Here is a 22,473-nt window from a genome sequence, read left to right on the forward strand (position 1 = left end):
ATTTTATTAATAAGTAAATGAAGATAGAAGTTGAGGGGTGAAAAAAATTTCTTCCAGTAAACATATAAATGGGACAATCTACTTGAGATTATCAAAGATTTGAGGGAACAAAATATAGTATTTTATTCATTCAAGTACTTTTGAGCATTTGGAGTACTCCCAGAGCAGTGCTGGGAACATAAGGGAGTATTTTTAAACAGAATGTTTTAAGAAGTGTCTTGGTTTAGGCCGATATTCTTTAGTTTGTCGTTTTTAGATTTTTTAAACTTCTGACTCTGTAGCTTCCACCTTAAAATACTATAAAATTTTATGGTATTTAAGAACATTCAGTGTAAATGAATTATATTATAGTTTTTGTTATAATGTACCATTTATAAAAGGATTAGTTTTAGCTTCAGTTTGGTAATCAAAGAGAGTAGGTTTATCATGCTCAACTGCCTAGGTGAGGACGATTTGCAGTAAAGTTTCTGCTGCTTATACATATGTCCAGCTTGAGTAATGTGATCCTCCTGGTGTTGTCAGAGGCTTGATGTGACAGTGTACATAACACACAGAGCAGAAGTCAATATATTGTAGCTGTTAATAATTTTTATAAGGACTAAAATTTATTAAAATGGTTTTCATAATATGAAAACGCTAAGAGTAGGACATGACTGAGCACCTTCACTTTCACTTTTCACTTTCATGCATTGGAGAAGGCAATGGCACCCCACTCCAGTACTCTTGCCTGGAAAATCCAATGGACAGAGGAGCCTGGTGGCCTGCGGTCCATGGGGTCACTAGGAGTCGGACACAACTGAGTGACTTCACTTTCACTTTTCACTTTCATGCATTGGAGAAGGAAATGGCAACCCACTCCAGTGTTCTTGCCTGGAGAATCCCAGGGACGGGGGAGCCTAGTGGGCTGCCGTCTATGGGGTCATGCAGAGTTGGACACGACTGAAGCGACTTAGCAGCAGCAGCAGCATTTATTTATTCTTGTTGAAGAATACAGTTTTTCATATAATTAGAGTGTTAACTTTTATTCTGAAGTAGGAGAAAGCAATGGCACCCCACTCCAGTACTCTTGCCTGGAAAATCCCATAGATGGAGTTGCCTGGTAGGCTGCAGTCCATGGGATTGTGAAGAGTCAGACACGACTGAGCGACTTCACTTTCACTTTTCACTTTCATGCATTGGAGAAGAAAATGGCAACCCACTCCAATGTTCTTGCCTAGAGAATCTCAGGGACGGGGGAGCCTGGTGGGCTGCCGTCTGTGGGGTCACACAGAGTCGGACACAACTGAAGCGACTTAGCAGTAGCAGTTATATTCAAAAGAAAAATCCTCACAAATAGTGTACTCATTTATTGGTTATTCTCTTAGCTCCCATTCCCTAAAGTTGCTCATTTTTCCTCTTCCCTTTCTGCCCCCACAAAGGTTTCTCTTCTCTGTACATCTGTGTTTTAGTGGCATCTTGTTCATTTCCAGAAACTTAAAGCTTATGGAGTGATCTTGCTTCAAATTTCTTGAGGATAGTAACTTCTCTTTTTCTTCCTTGAAAATCTTCTTATATATTCTCACATCACAGCATATAATAGAGACTCACCATGTACTTGCTTAATTTAATCAGCCTTTTGGAGAAGTAAATGGCAACCCACTCCAGGATTCTTGCTTGGAGAATCTCATGGACAGAGGATCCTGGCAGGCCACAGTCCATGGGGTCACAAGGGTCAGACACGACTTAGTGACTAGACCACCACCACCACCAATTAGCCTTTAAAGTGTGCTGTGATTCACTGATTTTGTTTTCAAGGGTTATTGGGTTGTGAGCAGTTTCTCTGAAATTGTCTCAGACTAGTCTCCTATTCACTGACAGTATCTCTGGCTCCTGCCTTAGGTTCTTTTTTCTGTGTCCTTTTTCTAACATACTAGAGGAACAGGTAATTAAGCATTATTAAAGTGATTCCGGTGGTTTGGGGGAGAATGGACACATATATATGTATGACTGAGTCCCTTCATTGTTCACCTGAAAGTACCACAACTTTGCTAATTGGCTATACCCCAATATAAAATAAAAAAATTTAGATATAAAAAAAAAAGTGATCCCTACATGCACTGGAGGTTGCAGTGATTGATTTCTGACTTTTCATTTAAATCTGTTATTTAGAAGCAAAAATTGTATTCTACTTACCTTAACATTTTTAAAGGAAATAATAAGTAGCATGTCAAACATATGAAGTGTGTACAAAATATATGAAAAAGTATACAAAGAGAAGTCCCATTCTTACCCATGTCCTTATTCCATTGTTTTCCTAATAAAAATAGCAATTTTAATTTTCTTTTTTATCCTTCTAGTTTTTCATTATACAGATATATACAAATATACAGACATACACATGCACTCAGTAGAATGTTAAGGAACTATTTAGAATGATAGTATGAAGACTATGTTATAGTATGAAAAATACATGTTATAAGAGATCAGTTCAGTCAGTTCAGTTGCTCAGTTGTGTCCGATTCTTTGTGACCGCATGAACCGCAAAACGCCAGGCCTCCCTGTCCATCACCAACTCCTGGAGTTCACCCAAACCCACGTCCATTGAGTTGGTGATGACATCCAACCATCTCATTGTCTGTCATCCCCTTCTCTTCCTGCCCTGAATCTTTGCCAGCATCAGGGTCTTTTCCAGTGAGTCAGCTCTTTACATCAGGTGGCCAAAGTATTAGAGTTTCAGCTTCAACATTAGTCCTTCCAATGAACACCCAGGACTGATCTCCTGTAGGATGGACTGGTTGGATCTCCTTGCAGTCTAAGGGACTCTCAAGAGTCTTCTCCAACACCACAGTTCAAAAGCATCAGTTCTTCAGTGCTCAGCTTTCTTTATAGTCCAACTCTCACATCCATACATGAACACTGGAAAAACCATTGCCTTGACTAGACGGACCTTTGTTGACAAAGTAATGTCTCTGCTTTCTAATATACTGTCTAGGTTGGTCATAACTTTCCTTCCAAGGAGTAAGTGTCTTTTAATTCCATGGCTGCTGTCATAATCTGCAGTGATTTTGGAGCCCCAAAATTAAAGTCAGCCACTGTTTCTACTGTTTCCCCATCTATTTGCCATGAAGTGATGGGACCAGATGCCATGATCTTCGTTTTCTGAATGTTGAGCTTTAAATCAACTTTTTCACTCTCCTCTTTCACTTTCATCAAGAGGCTCCTTAGTACCTCTTCACTTTCTGCCATAACGGTGGTGTCATCTGCATATCTGAGGCTATTGATATTTCTCCTGGCAATCTTGATTCCAGCTTGTGCTTCTTCCAGCCCAGTGTTTCTCATGATGTACTCTGCATATAAGTTAAATAAGCAGGGTGACAATATACAGTCTCGACATACTTCTTTTCCTATTTGGAACCAGTCTGTTGTTCCATGTCCAGTTCTGACTATGGCTTCCTGACCTGCATACAGGTTTCTCAAGAGGCAGGTCAGGTGGTCTGGTATTCCCATCTCTTTCAGGATTTCCCACAGTTTATTGTGATCCACACAGTCAAAGGCTTTGGCACAGTCAATAAAGCAGAAATAGATATTTTTCTGGAACTCTCTTGCTTTTTCTATGATCCATTGGATATTGGCAATTTGATCTCTGGTTCCTCTGCCTTTTCTAAAACCAGCTTGAACATCTGGAAGTCCATGGTTCACGTAGTGCTGAAGCCTGGCTTGGAGAATTTTGAGCATTACTTTACAAGCGTGTGAGATGAGTGCAATTGTGTGGTAGTTTGAGCATTCTTTGGCATTGCCTTTCTTTGGGATTGGAATGAAAACTGACCTTTTCCAGTCCTGTGGCCACTGCTGAGTTTTCCAAATTTGCTAGCATATTGAGTGCAGCACTTTCACAGTATCATCTTTCAGAATTTGAAATAGCTCAACTGGAATTCCATCACCTTCACTAGCTTTGTTCCTAGTGATGCTTCCTAAGGCCCACTTGACTTCACATTCCAGGATGTCTGGCTCTAGGTGAGTGATCACACCATCGTGATTATCTGGGTTGTGAAGATCTTTTTTGTACAGTTCTTCTGTGTATTCTTGCCATCTCTTCTTAATATCTTCTGCTTCTGTTAGGTCCCTACCATTTCTGTCCTTTATCGAGCCCATCTTTTCATGAAATGTTCCCTTGGTATCTCTAATTTTCTTGAAGAGATCTTTGGTCTTTCTCATTCTGTTGTTTTCCTCTATTTCTTTGCATTGATCGCTGAGGAAGGCTTTTTTATCTCTCCTTGCTATTCTTTGGAACTCTGCATTCAAATGGGTATATCTTTCCTTTTCTCCTGTGCTTTTTTTTTTTTTCTGGTTTAAATTTATTTTATTTTATTTTTTTAAAATTTTATTTTATTTTTAAACTTTACAATATTGTATTAGTTTTGCCAAATATCGAAATGAATCCACCACAGGTATACCGCGTTCCCCATCCTGAACCCTCCTCCCTCCTCCCTCCCCTACCCTCCCTCTAGGTCGTCCCAGTGCACCAGCCCCAAGCATCCAGTACCGTGCATCGAACCTGGACTGGCGACTCGTTTCATACATGATATCATACATGTTTCAATGCTATTCTCCCAAATCTCCCCCCCCCCCCCCCACAGAGTCCATAAGACTGATCTATACATCGGTGTCTCTTTTGCTGTCTCATACACAGGGTTATTGTTACCATCTTTCTAAATTCCATATATATGCGTTAGTATACTGTATTGGTGTTTTTCTTTCTGGCTTACTTCACTCTGTATAATAGGTTCCAGTTTCATCCATCTCATTAGAACTGATTCAAATGTATTCTTTTTAATGGCTGAGTAATACTTCATTGTGTATATGTACCACAGCTTTCTTATCCATTCATCTGCTGATGGGCATGTAGGTTGCTTCCATGTCCTGGCTATTATAAACAGTGCTGCAATGAACATTGGGGTACACGTGTCTCTTTCCCTTCTGGTTTCCTCAGTGTGTATGCCCAGCAGTGGGATTGCTGGATCATAAGGCAGTTCTGTTTCCAGTTTCTTAAGGAATCTCCACACTGTTCTCCATAGTGGCTGTACTAGTTTGCATTCCCACCAACAGTGTAAGAGAGTTCCCTTTTTTCCACACCCTCTCCAGCATTTATTGCTTGTAGACTTTTGGATCACAGCCATTCTGACTGGCATGAAATGGTACCTTATAGTGGTTTTGATTTGCATTTCTCTGATAATGAGTGATGTTGAGCATCTTTTCATGTGTTTGTTAGCCATCTGTATGTCTTCTTTGGAGAAATGTCTATTTAGTTCTTTGGCCCATTTTTTGATTGGGTCATTTATTTTTCTGGAGTTGAGCTGTAGGAGTTGCTTGTATATTTTTGAGATTACTTAGGAATATATCTACCTAAAGAAACTAAAGACCTATATATAGAAAACTATAAAACACTGGTGAAAGAAATCAAAGAGGACACTAATAGATGGAGAAATATACCATGTTCATGGATTGGAAGAATCAATTTAGTGAAAATGAGTATACTACCCAAAGCAATTTATAGATTCAATGCAATCCCTATCAAGCTACCAATGGTATTCTTCACAGAGCTAGAACAAATAATTTCACAATTTGTGTGGAAATACAAAAAACCTCGAATAGCCGAAGCTATCTTGAGAAAGAAGAATGGAACTGGAGGAATCAACCTACCTGACTTCAGGCTCTATTACAAAGCCACAGTTATCAAGACAGTATGGTACTGGCACAAAGACAGAAATATTGATCAATCCACGCACATATGGACACCTTATCTTTGACAAAGGAGGCAAGAATATACAATGGATTAAAGACAATCTCTTTAACAAGTGGTGCTGGGAATACTGGTCAACCACTTGTAAAAGAATGAAACTAGAACACTTTCTAACACCATTCACAAAAATAAACTCAAAATAGATTAAAGATCTAAACGTAAGACCAGAAACTATAAAACTCCTAGAGGAGAACATAGGCAAAACACTCTCCGACATACATCACAGCAGGATCTTCTATGACCCACCTCCCAGAATATTGGAAATAAAAGCAAAAATAAACAAATGGGACCTAATTAAACTTAAAAGCTTCTGCACAGCAAAGGAAACTATTAGCAAGGTGAAAAGGCAGCCTTCAGAATGGGAGAAAATAACATCAAATGAAGCAACGGACAAACAACTAATCTCAAAAATATGCTTTTTGTTTCCTTTCTTTTCACAGCTATTTGTAAGGCCTCCTCAGGCAGCCATTTTGCTTTTTTGCATTTCTTTGCCATGGGGATGGTCTTGATCCCTGTCTCCTGTACAAGGTCACAAACCTCCGTCCATAGTTCATCAGGCACTCTGTCTATCAGATCTAGTCCCTTAAATCTATTTCTCACTTCCACTGTATAGTTAGAAGGATGTTATAAGAGATAGCTACCTATAAAATGATATTCCCATTATGACTGCACGTATGTAAACTGTGTCTACAAATGTAGTTTAGCTTTCTGTATTAAGTATTTTAAGAAGTTGTATTAAGTGAATATACACAAAATAATTTTGAAAAACTTAGCAAATGTATTTAGTGTATTTTCCATATTTGGTAACTAAAATTGTAATGTTAATTGAGTTTCTGAATGATTGTTGCAACATTTGAGAGGAAAAATATCAGAGTGTAAAAACTGTGTGTCACAGTTCAGATGCTTTCATTTAATGGAACCCCTGTGAGCCTAAGTGCCTGTTTAAAGGTGGTGGCTTTGCTGGAATTACTTCTGACTCCTACGGCAGGGTTTTTACTAAATCACTGATTTTAATCTTTTGGTGTATGAGGTCTCTCAGTTCTTAAAATTTCATGCACTTACACAGTCACGTATGGTGATGGAGAATATGTGTAATGTCATAATGGCATTCTGGTTACAGTAATATAGTTAAATGAATTTTCTCTGATTAATCACAATGAAATCTAGATGCACAAAAATGTATATCATAGCCATTATGACTGTAAGTGTTTTTTACACATGCTTTCAGATACTATGCCATATCCACGGCATGGCTCTAGGTTGGGAATCAGATTTAGGTTTTCTTTCTTATGGATTTGAACATTACTTCTGGGTTTATGACTTGCATATATTTTTCTTAGAATACTGAGAAATAACCATTTTGATAGTTAGAATTCATTGTGAAGTACTGACTAATTTTATCTTGTTTCTTACATGCCCAGAAATACACATACCAAAAAAACAGAAATAATTTTACTGTTTCAAAATGTTTGAGTCAAAGTTTCAACATTATCATTAATCAAATTATGAGAAAGACCTTTTAATTAGGCTATTGTATTGGATGTAAATGTTTAATCATACTCATCTGTTCATTTTCTTGTTCTTTTAGTGTTCTAACACTAGGTAGCAAAGTACATATGTATTGTTTTTATCATAACAATTTTATGAGAAATTACTGAATCTGAGGAAATTTTTTGTCTTTAAATTCCTGAAATAGATTATAAACAGTTCTTGGTAATTGATTCCTGTATGTAGAACTCTAAATTGAGTGATTCACTGAATTATACTAGTATGGTTTTGTTTTTTTTTAAAGTAAAGGTACTTTTGCTTCTGCTTTTGAGTTCTAGTAAATTATGTTCTGACTAAAAACTTGTCACTAAAACTGTCAGCGTGCTTTATTGAGTGATATATTGTTCAAGTGGATGTAGATGTCATGACAGTTAGGTATGTGGAGTCCTCTGACTAATGAAGTTAAATATTCAGTATTGTTTAGAATCTCAAGTTGTTATATTCGTTAGTTTAAATGTTAGTTCCTTAGAGAGTTTGGTAAGTAAAGTTAAAAGATACAAATTTGTATTAATTCTGTGTAGGGTTCTTTTTTGGAAATAAAAAACTTGTGTTATAGAATTATTTGCAATAAAATGCACCTGTTTTAAGGACATATGTCAGTTTTGACAGGTGTTTAAACCATGAGGACAGTTGTGATATACAACGTAAAGCTTTCTTTTTTCATTTTTAATTGAAGTGTGACTGACTTGTATTACTGTGTTAAGTCCAGGTGTACAACATTACGATTCATTCTTTCCATACATTACAAAATGATCACTATGATAAGTCTGGTTACCATCTGTCACCATGCAGTTATTAAATATTATTGACTGAATTCTCCATGCTATACATTTCATCCCTATGACTCATATCTTTTGTAACTGGAAGTTTATACCTCTTAATCTCCCTCATCTATTTCATTCATCTTCCTGCCCTGTCCCTTTTGGCAACCACTGGTTTGTTCTCTGTCTGTGACTCTTATTTTTGTTTGGTTATGTTTATTTGTTTTGTTTTATAAATTCTACATGTAAGTAAAATCTTAGAATATTTGTCTTTCTTCGTCTAACTTATTTCACTTGGCATAATGCCCTCTGTGTCCATCCACATTCTTGCAAATGGCAAGAGTTTTTTCTTCTTTATGGCTGAGTAATATTCTGCTGACCACATATGTATCTGTACCACGTTTTCTTTATCATGGACACTTAGGTTGCTTCCTTATGTTGCGATTGTAAATAATGCTGCATTGAACATATAGATGCATATACCTTTTTGAATTAGTGTTTTAGTTTTCTTTTTTTTTGGAAAGAAAAAATATACAAGTCTATGTATTTAAAAATATGAATGACGATTTCTACACTCTTTTCTTTGGAAAGATCCCAAGGAGGGAAATTTCTGGGTCATTTGATCATTCTGTTTTTTGTTTTTGAGGAACGCCCATACTGTTTTTCATAGTGGTTGTATGAATTTGTATTCCCACCAACAGTGCACAGGGTTCTCTTTTCTCCACATTCTCATCAACACTTGTTATTTGTTTTTTTTTTTTTAATAGCCATTCTGACAGATAGAAGGTAATATTTCATTGTGATTTTTATTTATATTTCATAATGATGAGTGATTTCACCTGTGTGCCATCTGTATATCTTCTTTGGAAAAATGTCTATTCAGGTCCTCTGCCCATTTTTTAATCAGAATATTTGTTTTTGATGCTGAGTTGTATGAGTATTTTATTTTGGATATTAATACCTTATTAGATAATATAATTTGCAAATGTGTTTTCCCATTTGTTTTGTTGGTAGTTTCCTTCAATGTGCAAAAGCTTGTTAGTTTGATATAGTATCATTTGTTTATATTCACTTTTGTTTCTGTTACTTGAGGAAACATATCCAAAAAAATATTGCTAAGACCAGTGTCGAAGATCATACTGCCTGAAGTTTAAGTTTTCTTCTAGTTATTTGGTTTCAGGTCTTATATTTAGTCTTTAATTCATTTTGAGTTTATTTTTATATATGGTGTGAGAATATAACCCAGTTTGATTCCTTGGCATTTGCTGTTTAGTTTTCTTAACACCATGTATTGCCCTGTTGTATATTCTTCTTTGTTGTAGATTAATTGCTGATAAAAGTATGGGTTTATTTCTGTACTCTCTGTTTTGTTCCATTAATCTATTAATATTTTTGTTTTTTGGGCAGGTAACATATTGTTTTGATTACTGTAACTTTGTAATATAGTTTGAAATCAGAGTGTGTAATACCTCCAACTCTATTCTTTCTCAAGGTTGTTTTGGCTATTTGGGGTCTTTTGTGTTTCCATACGAGTTTTAGAATTACTTGTTCTGGTTCAAATGCTGTGGGTATTTTAATAGGGATTGCACTGAGTCTAGAGATTGCCTTGAGTAGTATGATCATTTTAACAATATTCTTCAAACCCATGAGTGCAGTGTATCTTTCCATTTGTTGGTGGTGTCTTCAGTTTCTTGTAATTTTCTGAGTATAGATCTTTTACCTCCTTGGTAAATTTATTTATAGATATTTTTGCTGCAATTATACATGGGATTATTTCCTTAACTTCTGTTTCTGTTAGTTTGTTGCTGGTTTATAGAAAGGAAACAGATTTTAGTATACTAATTTTGTACCTTGCAACTTTACTAAGTTGAGTGATGAGTTCTAATAGTTTGTTGATGGTGTCTTTAGGACTTTCTATATAGAGTATCATGTCATCTGCAAACAATGACAGTAAAGTGCTTTACATGTACTCTCCTCAGTTCATCGAACATCTTTTTAAAAACATTTTTTTCATTTTTTATTTTTAGCTACACTGGGTCTTTATTGGTCCATGCAGGTTTTTCTCTAGTTACGGCGAGCAGAGGCTACTCTTTCTCGTGGTGCTTGGGCTTCTCATTACAGTGGCTTCTCCTGTTGCAGGGCATGGGCTCTGGCCATGCAGGTTTAATAGTTGAAGTTCACAGGCTCTAGAGCATGGACTCAGTAGTTGTGGTGTGCAGGCTCAGTAGTTAATAGCTTGTGGGCTCTAGAGTGCAGGCTCAATAGTCGTGTTACATGGGCTTCGTTGCTCTGTGGTGTGTGGAATCTTCCTGGACCAGAGATCAAACCCATGCCCCTTGCATTGCCAGGCAGATTCTTATTCATTGAACCTTGAAAGAAGTCCTGAACTGTCATCTTTATCTTGAACTCTTTATTAGAGAGTTTGCTTACCTCTTCACTTAATTTTTTTGGCGTTTTGTTTCTTTGAAACATATTCCCTTGTTGCCTCATTTTTTCCAGTTCTCTATTTCTATTTCTATGTATTAGGTTGATGGCAGGTGTCAGGCTACAGTCCATAGGGCTGCAGAGTCGGACACGACTGAGTGACTAAGCACTTAGGTAGATTGGTTACATTTCCCAATTTTGGATAAATAGCCTCATGTAGGCAGTGTCCTGTGGGATCTCATGTAGGCAGTGTCCTGTGGGGTCCATCAGCACACATCTCTCTGGTTACCAAAGCTATATGCTCTAGGGATGCTCCCTAAGTGAGCTGAGTGAACCCTTCGGTTGTGGTAGGGCTAACTGCCATGCTGGTAAGTGGTGCTGGCCTCTGGCCAGGTTGACAGCCAGGCTTTGCCTCATGTAGAGGCTGCAGGTCACTCGTGGTTAGGGCTGGGTTCTCTGCAGCTGGCTTCAGGGTCAGATTGTCCTCGAGCTGCTGCCAGCTTCCTGGTGGGTGGTACTGTTAAAAATCATTCTTATGTACATTTGTAGTCAGTCCTTTCTCCTACTCTCACCCCCTTAGAACACTGAACTTGTTACGCTTACTATAGTTTTTCCTCTTCTAGAATGTCTTACAGATGGAATCTTTCTGTAGGTGGCCTTTTTTGTGTGTGGCTTCCTTTACTTAGCACAATGCTTGAGGCTCACCCATGATGTATGTTTCAGCAGTTTCACTGTACTTTTGAGTATGATTTCATTATATTGCTGAGTATTCATTTTATATGTTGAGTACTCCATTGCACAGATATACTGCAAATTGTTTATCTGTTTAGCAGTTAATGGTCGTTTGGGTTTTTCCAGTATTTTGGCTTTTATAAATACCACTTCCATGAACAGTCACATATGAATCATTTTGTGAACATGTTTTCATTTCTCTTTTATAAGTACTAAGGAGTGGAATTATTGGGTTTATAATAACTATATATTTTGTTTTATAAGAAATTGCTACTGTTCTCTAGCCATTTTGCATTCCTGACAGCAATGTATGAGCCTTTCAGGTCTTCTGCATCCTTGCCAACACTTGATATTGTCAGTCTTGAATTTTAGACCTACTAATTGGTGTGCACTTGTGTGTAATTGTGGTTTTTGATATCATTCCTCTAGTGAATAATGATTTTGAGTACCTCTTCTCTTGCTTTTTTGTCACCTTTATGTGTCTTTTTGGAGAAGTGTATTTAGGTCTTTTGGCCATGTTTTAACAAAAACTGTATTGATTATAGAGTTTTTAATATATTGTTGATATAAGACCTTTTGCTGATACATGTTTTTAAAGTATTTTTTCCTACTCTTTGGCTTCTCTTTTTTTTAACAGTTTTTTGGAAGAACACAAATTTTTCATTTGATGTCCAGTTACTCAATTTGTTTTCTCTTTTTCAGTTTTGTGAACTAAGAAATCTTGTCCTACTTCAGAGTCACAGAGAGTTTCTCATGCTGTGTTTTCTTCCAGAAAGTTTTTAGTTACTATGTTTTGTGTTTAAGTCTATGACACATTCTTTATTTTTGTTGCAAGGTGTGAATTTAGGTAATGTGATCAAAATAAAATATGTCCTTGATTTCTGCCCTGAGTTCCTGGCACAAAGCTCCTAAAATCCTGGAGATTTCCTTCGCATTATATTAAGAGTATCTTCTCTATGTGATTAGAGGATTAGAACTCTCAGCCTCAGTTCTCCAACTTCAAGAAGGTAGAGGGGCCAGAAATTGAGTTCTGTCACCACTGGCCAGAGATTTAATCAATTGTTCATGTAGTGAAAACTCCATAAAAACCTATAAACAGTGAGGTTTGGGAGAATTTCCAGGTTGGTGAACTCATGGAAATGTTGGAGGGCAAAACCTTTGTGCCCCTGCTCCCCTGTACCTTGTCTGTATATCTCTTCCATTTGGCTGTTCCTGGGTTGTATTTTAATAATAAACTGGTAAGAATCTGCCTGCCAATGCAGGAGATGGGAAGATCCCTTGGAGAAAGAAATGGCAGCTCACTCTAGTATTCTTGCCTGGGAAATCCCGTGGACAGAGGAGCCTGGAGGATTATAGATCATGGGGTTGCAAAAGAGTTGGGTATGATTTAGCATCTAAACAACAGCAAATGTAAGCAAAGTGACTTCTTAAGTTCTGTGAGTTTTTCTGATGAATTTTTGAATCTGATGAGGAATTTGTGGGGAACTCTTGAATTTATAGGTGATTGGTCGGAAGTATGGTTCATCTCCAGTACTTATGACTGGCGTGTAAAGTGAAAGCAGTTTTATGGGACTGAACCTTTAACAGTATGGTCTGTGCTGATTTACGGAGTTAGCATTAGAATTGAGTTGAATTGTTTGACATCCAGTTGGTGTCAGAGATGTAGTGAATTGGTGTACAAGTCCTCCCCTCCCCACCCCCATATCATGTCAGGAATAGGATTTGCTAGACTGACTCAAAAAACTCAAGAAGTTGCTTTACTTATTACTACTGGTGGTGGCTCAGATGGTAAAGCGTCTGCCTACAATGTGGGAGACCTGGGTTTAATCCTGGGTTGGGAAGATCTCCTGGAGAAGGAAATGACAACCCACTCCAGTATTCTTGCCTGGAAAATCCCATGGATGGAGGAGCCTGGTAGGCTACAGTCCATGGGGTTGCAAAGAGTCGGACATAACTGAGCAACTTCACTGGCTTATTATAAAGGCTGCCACTCAGGAACAGCCAAAATAGTAGAATGCATAGGGCAAGATTGGACTGGAGGGTGTTTAGGGGCTTCCATGCCCTCTTGGGCATGATGCCCTCCCAAACATGTGTTCAACAACCTGGAGGCTTTTAAACCCAACTGTTAATGGGTTTTATGGAGATTTCACTACACAGCCACAGTTGATTAAATAATTGGCCATTAGTGATTGAACTCAATGTCTGGTTCCTCTACCCTCTCCAGAGGTTGATGGGTAGGGATAAAAAGTTCTAACCTGTAATGATGACCAACCTCCATCCTAAAACTTTTAAGGGGCTCTCCAATAGTTATCTCATTAACATGAGCTCTGGTATGGTTGAGAGGGGCTCAGTATGAATAAAAATAGATAGAAAATACTTCTATCATTCAGGAAATTCCAAGGGTTTTAAGAGCTCTGTACTAGGATCCCATGACAAAGACTGAATATGTCTTTATTATACGCTAGGGTTTTTATGTAAGTCCAGTTCTTTCAGCACCATTTATTGAAGACTAACTCTTTGTCCACTGAATTATCTTAGTACCTTTCTAAAAAAAATCAGTTGACCATATGAGTGTGAGCTATACCCAGACTCTCTGTGCTTTTCACTGTCTCAATTTCTGTGTCTTGAAATTGCTTGGTTAAATTTATTCCTAAATATTGCATATTTTTGATGATACTGTGAAGTGACCTTTCATAATTTAGACTCTTAATTTTTATTGCTAGTGTATGGAAATACATTGATTTTTATATATTGACTTTGTATCTTGTAGCCATATTAAACTCACTTTTTGGTTCTAGGAATCTCTTTTTGTAGATTCTTTGGGATTATCTCTAGATATTCAAATCATCTGTAAATAAAAAGAAAGTTTTACTTCTTCCTTTCCATTATGTTGATCTTTTGTTTGATTCTTATTACATCGGTTAGGACCTTCTTTACAGTGTTGAGTACAAGTGGTGAGAATGTTAGGGGGAAGGTTTTATTGCTGTTTTTTTTGTTTTATTGTTTTTCAAGTCATGAATTGTTGAATTTTATCAAATCTTTTTTTGTTTTTACATCTATTTTGATGATTATATGGTTTTTCTTTCTTTTAATATGGTGAATTGATTGATTTTCAAATATGAAACAGCCGTGTATTCCTGGAACACATCCTTCTTGATCATGATGTATTAATGTTTTTCCATATTGCTGGATTTGATTTGCCAGAATTTTGTTGATGAATTTTGCAGCTTTGTTCATAAGGGAAACTACTTTGTAGCTTTCTTTTCTTGTAATATTCCAGTCTGTTTTTTTTTTTTTTTTTTTTTCTTCTTTTTTTTTTTCCAGTCTGTTTTGATGGGAAGGTGTTGCTGGTCTCATAAAATGAATTGGGGGATATTCCAATCTGTTTCTTCTGTTTTATAGGAAGAACTTGTGTATTATAGGGATTATTTCTTTGTTGTTCAGTAAAATGCACCAGCAAATCCATCTGATCTAAGAGTTTTCTTTGTGGGAAGATTTTTAACTATTAATTTAGTTTCTTTAGTAGATATAAGACTATTCAAGTCATCCATTTCTTTTTAAGTTTTGATACATTGTGTCTTTTAAGGAAATTATCTGTTTTATCTAAGTTTCCAATTTTATTGGCATGAAGTTGCTTGTAATATTCCTTTTGTTGTTATTCAGTCTCCCAGTTGTGTCGGACTCTTTGCAGCCCCATGGACTGCACACCAGGCCTCTGTCCTTAACCATCTTCCGAAGTTTCCCCAAGTTCATGTCCATTGCATCAGTGATGCCATCCAGCCATCTGATTCTCTGACACCCTCTTCTTCTGCCCTCAGTCTTTCCCAGCATCAGGAACTTTTCCAGTGAGTCAGTTGTTCACATCAGATGACCAGAATACTGGAGTTCAGCTTCAGCATCAGTCCTTCCTATGAGTATTCAGGGTTGATTTCCCTTAAGATTGATTTGATCTCCTTACCGTCCAAGGGACCCTCAGGAATCGTCTCCAGCACCACAGTTCAAAGGCATCAATTGTTTGGTGCTGTGCCTTCTTTATGGTCCAGCTCTCAGAACCCTATGTGACCACTGGCAAGATCATTGCCTTGACTATATGGACCTTTGTTGGAAGACTGTTGTCTCTCTTTTTCAACACACTGTCTAGGTTTGTCATAACTTTCCTGCCAAGAAACAAACATCTTCTGATTTCATGGCTGCAGTCACCATCTGCAGCAATTTTAGAGCCCCCAAAGAGGAAATCTGACACTACTTCCACCTTTTCTCCCTCTATTTGCCATGAAGTAATGGGGCCTAGGTAGCATATTGAAAAGCAGAGACATTACTTTGCCAACAAAGGTCTTTTTAGTCAAGGCTATGGTTTTTCCAGTGGTCATGTATAGATGTGAGAGTTGGACTGTGAAGAAAGCTGAGTGCCGAAGAACTGATGCTTTTGAACTGTGTGTTGGAGAAGACTCTTGCGAGTCCCTTGGACTGCAAGGAGATCCAACCATTCCATTCTAAAGGAGATCAGCCCTGGGTGTTCTTTGGAAGGAATGATGCTAAAGCTGAAACTCCAGTACTTTGGCCACCTCATGTGAAGAGTTGACTCATTGGAAAAGACTCTGATGCTGGGAGGGATTGGGGGCAGGAGGAAAAGGGAACGACAGAGGATGAGATGGCTGGATGGCATCACCGACTCGATGGACATGAGTTTGAGTGAACTCCGGGAGATGGTGATGGACAGGGAGGCTTGGCGTGCTGTGATTCATGGGGTCGCAAAGAGTTGGACACGACTGAGAGACTGGACTGAACTGAACTGAACTGAACTGAATGGGGCTGGATACCATGATTGTAGTTTTTTTAATGTTTAGTTTTAAGTCGGCTCTTTCACTCTCCTCCTTTACCCTCATCAAGAGGCTCTTTTAGTTCCTCCTCACTTTCTGCCATTAGAGTGGTATCATCTGCTCATCTGAAGTTGTTGATGTTTCTGCCGCCTATCTTGATTCCAGCTTGTAACTCATTCAGCCTGGCATTTCTCATGATGTGCTCAGCGTATAGATTAAACAAAGAGGATGACAGCCCTGTCGTACTCCTTTCTTAATCCTGAACCAATTAATTGTTTCATACAGGGTTCTCACTGTTGCTTCTTGACCCACATACATGTTTCTCAGGAGGCAGGTAAGATGCTTTGTTATTCCCATCTCTTTAAGAGCTTTCCACAGTTGATTATGATCCATACAGTCAAAGGCTTGATTATGATCCATACAGTCAAAGGCTTTGGCCTAATTGATGAAACAGAGGTAGATGTCTCTCTGGAATTCTCAAACTTTCTCTGTGATCCAGCGAATGTTGGCAATTTACTCTCTGGTTCCTCTTCCTTTTCTAAACCCAGCGGATATCTACAACTTCTTGGTTTGTATAATGCTAAAGCCCAGCATGAAAGATTTTAAGTATGACCTTACTAGCATGGGAGATGAGTGCAATTGTCTGATGGTTAGCACATTCTTTAGTACTACCATTCTTGGGAATTGGCATAAGGATTGACCTTTTACAATCCTGTGGCCACTGCTGGGTCTTCCAGATTTGCTGACATAATGAATGCACCACCTTGATGGGATCATCCTTTAAGGTTTTGAATAGTTATACTGTAATTCTTTCATATCCACTAGCTTTATTAACAGCAGTGCTTCCTAAGGCCCACTCGACTTTGCTCTCCAGAATGTGTGGCTCTGGGTGGCTCACTACACCACTGTAGAAATCTGGTTCATTTGGATCTTTTTTATACCATTCTTCCTTGTATTCTTTCCAACTCTTCTTGATGTCCAGCATCTACTAGGTCTCTACCATTTATGTCCTTTATTGTGTTCATCTTTGGTTAAAATGTTCCTTGATATCTCCAGTTTTCCTCTAGTTCTTCACCTTCTGTTGTCTTCCATTTTTATACACTGTTCATTGAGGAAGGCCTTCTGTCCCTTGGTGCTGTTTTTGGAATTCTGCATTTGATTGGGTATACTTGCCCTTTCTCCCTTTCTCTTCACTTCTCTTCTTTCTTCAGCTATTTTCAGGGTCCTCTCAGATAACCACTTTACCCTCTTGCTTTTCTTTTTCTTTAGGATGGTTTTGTTTGCTGCCTCCTGTACAATATTATTGTACAATATTACCCGTCTGTAGTTCTTCAGGTACTTTGTCTACCAGATCTAATGGCTTGAATCTATTTGTTACCTCCACTGCAGATTCATTCATATGATTTAAGTCATACCTGGCTGGCCTAGTGTTTTTCCCCACTTTCTGTAGTTTAAGCCTGAATTTTGCTATGAGAAGCTGATGATCTGAGCCACAGTCCACTCTAGGTCTTGTTTTTGCTGACTGTATACAGCTTCTCCATCTTTGGCTACAGTGAATGTATAATCAGTTTGATTTTGGTATTGGCTATTTGGTAATGTCCATGTGTAAATTCATCTTTTGTGTTGTTGAAAAGGGTATTTGCTATGACCAATGCATTCTCTTGGCAGAATTCAGTTAGCTTTTGGCCTGCTTAGTTTTGTTCTCCAAGGTCAAGCTTGCCTGTTACTCCAGGTGTCTCTTGACTTCCTACTTTTGCATTCTAATCTCCAGTGATGAACAGAGTGTCTTTTTTCTTTTTGGTATTAGTTCTAGGAGGTCTTCTAGGTCTTCATAGAACTAATCAACCTCAGCTTCTTTGGCATCGGTGGTAGGGGCATAGACTTGAATTACTCTGATATTGATTGCTTGCCTTGAAAACGAATTGACATCATTATGTCATTTTTGAGGTTGCACCCAAGTACTGCATTTTGGACTCTCTTGTTGATTATAAGGGCTACTCCATTTCCTTTATGGGACTCTAGCCCACAGTAGTAGATATAATGGTCATCTGAATTTAATTTTCCCATTCCCATCCATTTTAGTTCACTGATTCCTAAGATGTAGATATTTATTCTTACTGTCTTGTGCTTGACCACATTCCAGTTTACCTTGATTACAGGAACCGGACATTCCAGGTTCCTATGCGATACTGTTCCTTGCAGTATTGGATTTTACTTTCATCAGCAGACACATCCACAGCCGAGCACCGTTTCTGCGTTGGTCCAGCTGCTTCATCCTTTCTGGGGCTATTAGTAGTTGTCCTCCGCTCTTCCCAAGTAGCGTATTAGACACCTTCAGATCTCGGGGACTCATCTTTCGGTGTCATGTCATGTCCTTTTACACATTCATGAGGTTCTCACAGCAGATGTACTGGGGTGGTTTGCCATCCTCCTCCAGTGGATCATGTTTTGTCAGAACTCTCCACTATGGCCCATCTGTCTTGGGTGGCCCTACATGGCCCGGCTCATAGCTTCATCGAATTATGCAAGCCCCTTTGCCACAACAAGGCAATAATCTGTGAAGGGGATATTCCGTTATTATTCTTTTAATGTCTTTTGAATCTATAGTGATGGTTCCTCCTTCATTTTTGATATTGATTATTTGTATCTTTTTTCAAAACTTCTGGCAAAACATCTATTATTTTTCTTGATCCTTTGAAATAACTGGCTTGGTTTCATTGTTTCTTTTTCCTTTTCTGTTTTCTGTGTCATTAATTTTTTTTTATTATTTTATTTTCTCTGCTTTGGGTTAAATTTACTTCTCATTTTATAGCTTCTTAATGTGGAACTTCCCTGGTAAAGGCTCAGTGGTAAAGAATACACCTGCGAACAATCTCTTCAAAACTTTTCTTAGTGGCTTTCTGTTTTTCTTTTTCCTCTGGGACCCCTATAACTTGAATGTTGGTGGATTTCATATTGTCCCAAAACTCTCTGAGGATATCCTCAATTCTTTTCATTCTTTTTCTTTTATTCTGCTCTTCAGAAGTTATTTCAACCATTCTATCCTCCAGCTCACTTACCCGTTCCTCTGCCTCAGTTATTCTACTACTCGTTCCTTCTAGAGTATTTTTAATTTCAGTAGTTGTTATTCACAATTCGCATGATGTACTCTGCATATAAGTTAAATAAGCAGGGTGACAATATACAGCCTTGATGTACTCCTTTCCAGATTTGGAACCAGTCTGTTGTTCCATGTTCAGTTCTAACTGTGGCTTCCTGACCTGCATACAGGTTTCTCAGAAGGCAGGTCAGGTGGACCAGTATTCCCATCTCTTGAAGAATTTTCCATAGTTTCTTGTGATCTACACAGTCAAAGGCTTTGACTTAGTTTATAAAGCAGAAGTAGATATTTTCCTGGAACTCTCTTGCTTTTTGCCAGCGGACGTTGGCAATTTGATCTCTGGTTCCCCTGCCTTTTCTAAATACAGCTGAACTTCTGGAAATTCATAGTTCACATACTGTTAAAGCCTGGCTTGGAGAATTTTGAGCATTACTTTGCTAGCCTGTGAGATGAGTGCAATTGTGCAGTAGTTTGACCATTCTTTAGCATTGTCTTTCTTTGGGATTGGAATGAAAACTGACCTTTTCCAGTCCTGTGGCCTCTGCTATTTTCCATATTTGTTGACATACTGAGTGTAGCACTTTCACAGCATCATCTTTTAGGATTTGAAGTAGCTCAACTGGAATTCCATCACCTCTACTAGCTTTGTTAGTAGTGACGATTCCTAAGGCCCACTTGACTTCGCATTCCAGGATGTCTGGCTCTAGGTGAGTGATCACAACATCGTGGTTATCTGGGTCATTAAGATCTTTTTTGTATAGTTCTTCTGTGTATTCCTGCCACCAATATCTTCTGTTCTGTTAGTGAAGTGAAGTGAAGCCACTCAGTCATGTCCGACTCTTTGCAACTGCATGAACTGTAGCCTACCAGGCTCATCAGTCCATGGAGTTTTCCAGGCAAGAATACTGGAGTGGGTTGCCATTTCCTACGTCTCTTGTCCATACCATTTCTGTCCTTTATTGTGCCTATCTTAGCATGAAATATTCCCTTGGTATCTCTAATTTTCTTGAAGAGATCTCTAGTCTTTCCCATTCTGTTGTTTTCTTCTATTTCTTTGCATTGATTACTGAGGAAGGCTTTCTTAAATTTCCTTACTATTCTTTGGAACTCTGCATTCAGATAAGTATATCTTTCCTTTTCTCCTTTGCCTTTTCTCTTTTTCTCCTTTGCCTTTTGCTTCTCTTCTTTTCACAGCTATTTGTAAGGCTTCCTCAGACAACCATTTTGTTTTTTTGCATTTCTTTTTCTTCGGGATGGTCTTGATCCCTGCCTCCTGTACAAAGTCATAAACCTCTGTACATAGTTCTTCAGGCACTCTGTCTTATCAGATCTAATCCCTTGAATCTGTTTGTCACTTCCACTGTATAATAAGGGATTTGATTTACCTCATTCCTGAATGGTCTAGTGGTTTTCCCTACTTTCTTCAATTTACCTCTGAATCTGGCCGATAAGAAGTTCATGATCAGAGCCACAGTCAGCTCCCAGTGTTGTTTTTCCCAACTGTATAGAGCTTCTCCATCTTTGGCTGCAAAGAATATAATGAGTCTGATTTCGATATTGACCATCTGGTGATACCACGTGTAGAGTCTTCTCTTGTGTTGTTGGAAGAAGGTGTTTGCTATGACTAGTATGTTCTCTTGGCAAAACTCTATTAGCCTTTGCCCTGCTTCATTCTATACTCCAAGGCCAAATTTGCCTGTTACTCCAGGTTTGTCTACATGTACAAGACTCTACACATGGACATCACCAGATAGTCAACACCGAAATCAAATTGATTATATTCTTTGCAGCCAAAGATGGAAAAGCTCTATATAGTCAGCAAAAACAACACTGGGAGCTGACTGTGGCTCAGATCATGAACTCCTTATTGCCAAATTCATACTTAAATAGAAGAAAGTAGGGAAAACCACTAGACCATTCAGGTATGACCTAAATCAAATCCCTTATGATTATACAGTGAAAGTGAGAAGTAGATTTAAGGGACTAGATATGATAGAGTGCCTGATGAACTATGGATGGAGGTTCATGACATAGCACAGGAGACAGGGATCAAGACCATCCCCATGGCAAAGAAATGCAAAAATGCAAAATGGCTGTCTGAGGAGGCCTTACAAATAGCTGTAAAAATAAAAGTGAAAAGCAAAGGAGAAAAGGAAAGATATTCCCATCTGAATGCAGAGTTCCAAAGAATAGCAAGGAGAAATAAAAAAGCCTTCCTCAGAGATCAATGCAAAGAAGTAGAGGAAAACAACAGAATGGGAAAAACTAGATATCTCTTCAAGAAAATTAGATACCAAGGGAACATTTCATGAAAAGATAGGCTCGAAAAGGACAGAAATTGTAGAGATCTAACAGAAGCAGAAGATAAGTGGCAAGAATACACAGAAGAACTGTACAAAAAAGATCTTCATGACCCAGATAATCATGGTGGTGTGATCACTCACCTAGAGCCAGACATCCTGGAATGTGAAGTCAAGTGGGCCTTAGAAAGCATCACTACGAACAAAGCTAGTGGAGGTGATGGAATTCCAGATGAGCTATTTCAAATCCTGAAAGATGATGCAATGAAAGTGCTGCACTCAATATGCCAGCAAATTTGGAAAACTCAGCAGTGGCCACAGGACTGGAAAAGGTCAGTTTTCATTCCAATCCCAAAGAAAGGCAATGCCAAAGAACTGCCTTATGATCCAGCAATCCCACTGCTGGGCATACACACTGAGGAAACCAGAAGGGAAAGAGACACGTGTACCCCAATGTTCATTGCAGCACTGTTTATAATAGCCAGGACATGGAAGCAACCTAGATGTCCATCAGCAGATGAATGGATAAGAAAGCTGTGGTACATATACACAATGGAGTATTACTCAGCCATTAAAAAGAATACATTTGAATCAGTTCTAATGAGGTGGATGAAACTGGAGCCTATTATACAGAGTGAAGTAAGCCAGAAGGAAAAACACCAATACAGTATACTAACGCATATATATGGAATTTAGAAAGATGGTAACGATAACCCTGTATATGAGACAGCAAAAGAGACACTGACGTATAGAACAGTCTTATGGACTCTGTGGGAGAGAGAGAGGGTGGGAGGATTTGGGAGAATGGCATTGAAACATGTAAAATATCATGTATGAAACGAGATGCCAGTCCAGGTTCAATGCACAATACTGGATGCTTGGGGCTGGTGCACTGGGACGACCCAGAGGGATGGTGTGGGGAGGGAGGAGGGAAGGGGGTTCAGGATGGGGAACACATGTATACCCGTGGTGGATTCATTTTGATATTTGGCAAAACTAATACAATTAT

At 38.3% G+C, this 22,473-nt stretch overlaps 1 protein-coding gene across 6 annotated transcripts in view; it reads left to right on the forward strand.

Annotated features, from left to right (window-relative positions):
* Nucleotides 1-22,473, forward strand: part of AUH (AU RNA binding methylglutaconyl-CoA hydratase) — a 220,688-nt gene that overhangs the window by 22,622 nt on the left and 175,593 nt on the right. The gene's annotated exons all lie outside the window — the stretch shown is intronic.

The sequence above is a fragment of the Bos javanicus genome, chromosome 8 (assembly GCF_032452875.1).
Source record: "Bos javanicus breed banteng chromosome 8, ARS-OSU_banteng_1.0, whole genome shotgun sequence".
In the NCBI taxonomy this organism is placed as follows: domain Eukaryota; kingdom Metazoa; phylum Chordata; class Mammalia; order Artiodactyla; family Bovidae; genus Bos; species Bos javanicus.